Here is a 6,178-nt window from a genome sequence, read left to right on the forward strand (position 1 = left end):
TGGATCATCGTTGTAGTGTTTCTTAAAGTTTTGCTAAGATCTCGCTTACATCACTCTTTGTTGTCTCTAGCAGGTCTTCGAGAGAGACATCGTAGGCATAGTGAAGCATCTCGATAATATAGGGATTTATTGAACAAAGAAGTAAACAATTACCATCCTCAACAGTCATGAGATCATCAAGCACATCAATTTCTATATTTAGTTTGCGGATGAGATCTTTCATCAGACCTAAAAAGAATAAAGAAATATTTTAGCATGTTTGTTATAGGTAGTAAAGCAATGATAGGAACAATCATATTGATGTGTTTGTAGAACTATCCTGTTTCTCTTTTGATGCCCAAGCTTTTTTTTTTTTGTGTTTTTCTACAGATTTGTCCATGAATGATCACATTTCTATAAAGTTTGCAAAACCCTTAATGTAAGATTCTAGGTGGCAACCTATCATGTTGAGTAGTTGCATTTGCTTCTTGGTCGGATACTCTCGTGTGGCTGAACCTTGGATTGTTTCCTTTAGGCAATGTTTTGCTTGAAAAGATCAAACGGTCTCTGCAAGGGTATCCAAATATTATTTGCATGTGCATTGGTATGCATTGAAGGAACATCAGGTGTTATGTTTTATACACGAATATACATTCGAGTTGCTCATTTTTTTATGTTGGTGGATGTGCACACTGCCTACAATTGTGACATGACTAGATTTAGATTTTGCAGTGAGAAATCAATAGTAGAAGGGCTTGAAAGAGTTGAGAATGTGGTCACAACAATAGTGACAAATTAAAGCAGAATAGGGTTCGAGCGAGTTAAGTGTAGGTTAATGACAATGCAAAAAAATCAACATAAAGAAAGAAGTTTCAAGACATCAGCTAGTTACAGGGTAAATGTTGCATAGCTGTTTCATTCATGAATTAGCACTGTCATTGCAAAACAAAGCCATGGGCAAATTGAAAGAACTATGTGAACATATATTTAGCTATTGAAATGTTTCTTTTGAATTCCATGGACAATCCAAGTGGAATAGGACGAAATATATCAAGAGTTGGTGGGTTGAGAATTCTAAGGTTCTGAGTGATGGTTTGTGAGTTGTGACAACATAATATAGGTAAGGCTTGGTGCAAATGCGTCTCTAAAGATTAGAATTGTGTTGAATAGTTTCATACATCGAAGTTCGCTTATGCTTTGTTCAACGAAGCGCCATCTTTTTCCCATATAATAAATGAGGACAGTGATACGTATAAGCTGACCTTCTGTGTTCTATGTTATCATATCAACAATGTGCATTGCACCATTTCCTGCACTGATTGTCAAGTTGATGTTTTCAGCGATCATGCAGTGAGCACCAATTGCAATTGAGCCTAGCTTGTTGAACTTAGGGTCTAGGAGCCACTATTGAAGTACATTGATGTCACTTGCATTTATCTTCATCTCAAAATATGTAATGTTAGTTTGATTGTAGAACTTATCCAAGGCAAGGGTGTCGTAGTATTGAACATCTGATCCTATGAGTACAAATTATCGTAGTGGAGTTATTAATGTAGTCATGCACATGCACTTCATCTATACTATATGCACTCAAGGTACGATCGATCTCATCTATGGTTGGATTTCTTTCACAAATAATGGTCAAGAAATCAAGCAATTTAGGGTCCGTGGCATGTCTTACAGAGCATATGTTGTAGAGTTGCATGTAGCTAATGGATCGAGCTTGTGATATGGCATGTGTAACAAAGTTCATGTGCATGATTACAAATTGGGGGTAGTTGGGCAAGGTCACCAAACAAGGATTTGCCAATGTACCGCTTGTTGCGTTGACAATTTATCTTACGATACGGTCAAAAGCCATTCGTATTAGCATGGATAGCTCGTCTAACATCTGCCTCTTTTATGTCCATATATCTCTCATTGGTCTTGTGAATGGAAAGGGGATATTGTTGATTCTTGGTTGGTATCTCGAACTCGTAATGGACTATGGATGCGATGCTGCCAAGTCTTGTTGTTGCCCCTCTGGTGACTGTAGTATGTATGGGCACTCATGTTTCTTTTAACATATTCATACGTCAAATATCTATTCAAATCTATTTTTTCACTCCCTGGTGTGCTTGTCACAATGTGCGATTCCATTCCTGGCAGTCAATAGTTGATTATATATGTTAATTATTTCATTGTGAGTTCTGAGTTGTTGATAACAACCAACTCCTTTAGTATGGCCAATGATTTTAGTTGATGGTGGTCCATGGTTGAATCATTGTGTGTCAAAGATGTCATTGTTTCATTTGCTCTTCGTAATGCATTCTTGTAAAGTATCATATGGACAAGCTGATCAATTTAATCAGTGACTACCATATTTCATTGTGTATGCTATGTAATGTACATTTCCACATACTCGTTGCTTTGGATCAGATCCCTTGTTTGACACTCTACAAAGTAAGAGCCCGTCGTATTATCTAGGGATAGCTTCTCTCTGGAAGCATAATGACGCAACAAGATGTTGTAGAAGAAGGCCTCTGTGTGGTGTTTTGGGCGGTATTCAACAAACGTGACCAATCTTTTATGATGTATGATGGCATCGTTGTAGTTGTCCATTAAAGGTGTGGGATGCGCACTCATTGATGATGGTTTTGCCACAATGTGGTTTTTATAGTACTAAAAAAATGTTAAGTTTTCAAGGGCAATTGGTCCAACGCATTATAAATCAACAGGGTGCCTCACAACATTGTGTGATTTGGACAAGATACGTTGTCTAAGTTCTGGAGGCAATGAATCGATGTAGAAAACAATGTCGCTTGTTGTTATGATCGGAATCTGCAATAGCAGTTCAAAGCAGCTTTTGTGGTAAAAACTATCTTTATCAAAAGTGCAACAACTATCGATTTTAGTTTAATCTTGTCGAGTACTTCCAAGCCCAATTTTATACTTCCAAGCCCAATTTTATGGTTGCCTCTATAGATATGTCTGATGTTATAATTGTTTCAGTCTTCATTGTATACTTGAGCAGATGACGTGATATTGATGAGTTTGTGACGCGCTGGATATTCATATGAGCCCCCCAAAGGCATGATAAGGAACCACATTTTGATCTTCGTAACTTGGTCGGTAGTACATCCATTCGAGGAATGAGGATTTAGAACTGGATGGGGGTTTGGTTGAATATCATACGAAATTTAGTATTTGTACTTACGATTGTTGTTATGTACACGACATACATCTTGACACACATGCATTTTGTCATAAAATCTAATATCTAACCAACCCAAATGATTTTCTCATATTAAAATGATCATTTAATGTGGGAGAATAAACAAGAACAAGGGTTAGAATATAGACATATGTTTATGGATCTGTCTCAACACGGGGCCAAGGGTAAAAGGGGTCCAAATGAGAGATGGTATGTTAAAGAGCAATGCTACCTAATGGAGCTTGAAGACCGTAGGGTTAACTTCATTAAAGACCTCCAAAAGTTAGTGTTCAAAAGTCCTTTGACCTTAGGAAAGCTAGGGTTGACCTTGAGGTGGGAATCCTACCCAAGCGTGAGGTGCTTGTTGGCTTGCTATGTTTTAGTGGGAACTTTACCCAAAAGCTTAAGGTGTTTCTCACATGCTTAAATGACTAAAGTTCTTGAAGTATTCAATTCAAAAAAACTCTCAAGAGACATGAACGTGCCATGCTTGATTGACTAAGTCTTTGAAGTATTCAATTCAACCAAATGACTTAATTAGCATAAAAGACACATGTTCAAATGATCCTCAACATGTGGTCCTCATGATGTGTTTGAATGCTATTGGATAGGTTTTAAAGGGGTCCAATGAGAATTTAAATACATAAAAATAAATAATTAAGTTCTTTTTCTCAAAGAGGACACATGTCCAAATGAAATAATAAAATAATACGAGAGAGAGAGAGAGAGAGAGAGAGAGAGAGAGAGAGAGGTGTGGACCAAGCATGAGGGGGGGTATACTCTTCTACACACGCACACACACATTCTGTCATTGTGTGGAGTGTAAAATACAAGAGCTCCATCTCCTTCTCCAAGTTTGTTGAAAAGTGGAGAGCCTACACCAACACTCTTGGCTATGGAATGCAAATCCAACCAAGAGCCATGCTTCAATGCTTACGCTTGCCATCTTCTTTATCTTCATTACTATGCTATTATGCTATGCTAAGCAAAAAGAGTGATGATAAGTGAGGAACTATTTCTTTCTCCTATGGATGTTTCTTCTTCCTCTTCCTACCCTCATTCCCCGCTAGCTTTCTCCACCTTCGAAGGTGTTTGAGGCCTTGGGACTGAGGCTTGGGATAGTTAATGCTTTTTGCAAAGTTTATGTTAAGCTCGTGATGCATGAAGCTTTCCATCTTCATAGCATCATCAAGTCACAAGGAACACAAAGATTGTATTGTAACAAAGTCTCTCTTGATGAGAGAATCTATAATACAAACGCCTTTTGGAGGGGGGACCGGCTCCAAGTAAATCCGGTCCTCATCGATTGTCATGTTCTCTAATACTCTCTCTCTTACAAAAGTGTTCATGCCAAGTTAATTAAGTACTATGTTTATGTTGCTACCATCAATTAAGTTCACCCTCCAAGTTCTCAAAGTAATCTCACAAAAATGCTCACTCTAATTCTCTTAATTCGCTATTCTCAAAGTTCATAGGCCATTTACATTACATTGGTATCAGAGCATTTGGTTTCTCTTTTCTTGCTTAAGAAGAGAGGTCCTTAAGTAGCATATTAATGGTTGATTTTGTTAATTATATTAGGGTAAGTGAGACTGGGATCTATTATCGGTTTTGTTGAGCCCACTATGTGGAATATGGTGCACACCTCGGGAGCTTTGGTCTTAATAATGGGGTCTTTTTAGACTTGCCTACAACTTTACCATTATTGAGCCATAAGAAGTGTGAAAGGAGCTATCCCTTGGCAATTCTGCTATATTAGACCCACCCCACTACTCTCTATAATTAACCAATTCGAGCCGTGGGTGTAGATACTTAAGTGCTTATTTTCAAAGGCTAAGAGGAGTAGCAACTAAGGTTTTGAGTTGCCAAAGAATACACTAAGTAAACACATAAGTATAATTAGCATGGCTGACAATAACCAAGAGAGTAGAATGAACATTGATAACTTTGATTTTGCACATGAAGGTGCTAATGATAATTCCCCCATGTTTATCAATTATCTTGTTACTAGGTTGCATACCAAGCTATGGGCAACCCTACTTTGCAAGACAAAGTCAACAACTTTGTGCTTATGGGATTTCCCTTCCTCTCCAAGAGGAGAGAGAGCTTAGGAGGCCTCTTGATGAGACCCCCAAAAGAAGACTCTCACCCATACGAGAGGAGGAATCCAAAGAACAAGAAAGTAATGAATCCCTAAGTTCCTCTGAAGATATGGCTCCACGAAGACGACGGTATAGACGATTGTCAACTCCTCCCATGAGGAAACGGTCAACACACAGTCCTTCTCCTCGTCACTCCAAAAGGGAAGAGAGGAAACAAAGGAAGAAAATGTCAAGAAAGAGGTCACCCTCTTCTCCTTCTTCTTCACCTTCCTCCTCTTCCGACGAAAGCTATGGCTATTCTCTTAGAGAAAACAATAGGGGAGGACATCGCAAATCATACCCTGCATGATGAAGATCACAAAAGCTCAAGAAGTTCAAAGAGGGAGGAAAGAGTATCTCTTTTCTCACCTATGATGGCACCTTTGGTGCCACTGACAAAGTATTAGCCTTCATCCAACAATTTGATGCGGCCTTTGGAGATGAGGGCTTCACGGAGTCCTCCAAACTACGCCATCTAGCTATGCACTTCCAAAATCAGCTCGTTAATGGTGGGCTAGCCTTCGTGGCAATGTGAAGCCCCAAAGACATGGAAAACTCTACGAGTTTTCATCATGAAGCAATTCCTTGCAAGCTATGCAAAGGACAAGGTACTTATTGAATGGTGCAGTTTGAAGCTTCTCTCACATGAATCTTTCACAAATATGTGGACAAGTTTTGGGATTTACATCTCAAGGCTAATGTTTTCCAAAAGATAGACTTCACCAAGCAAAAGCAACAATTCTGTGCGGGATTGCCTAAAGAAATGGCCGAGTATGTCAACTCCCAACGGCCAGGTTCTATAACCGAAGTAATCCACCTCACCATGGTTTCTTCTCGCATCAATTTCCAACAAGAAGCTAGACGG

Source organism: Adiantum capillus-veneris, chromosome 2 (assembly GCF_014529385.1).
Source record: "Adiantum capillus-veneris isolate H3 chromosome 2, ASM1452938v2, whole genome shotgun sequence".
NCBI classification, from domain to species: domain Eukaryota; kingdom Viridiplantae; phylum Streptophyta; class Polypodiopsida; order Polypodiales; family Pteridaceae; genus Adiantum; species Adiantum capillus-veneris.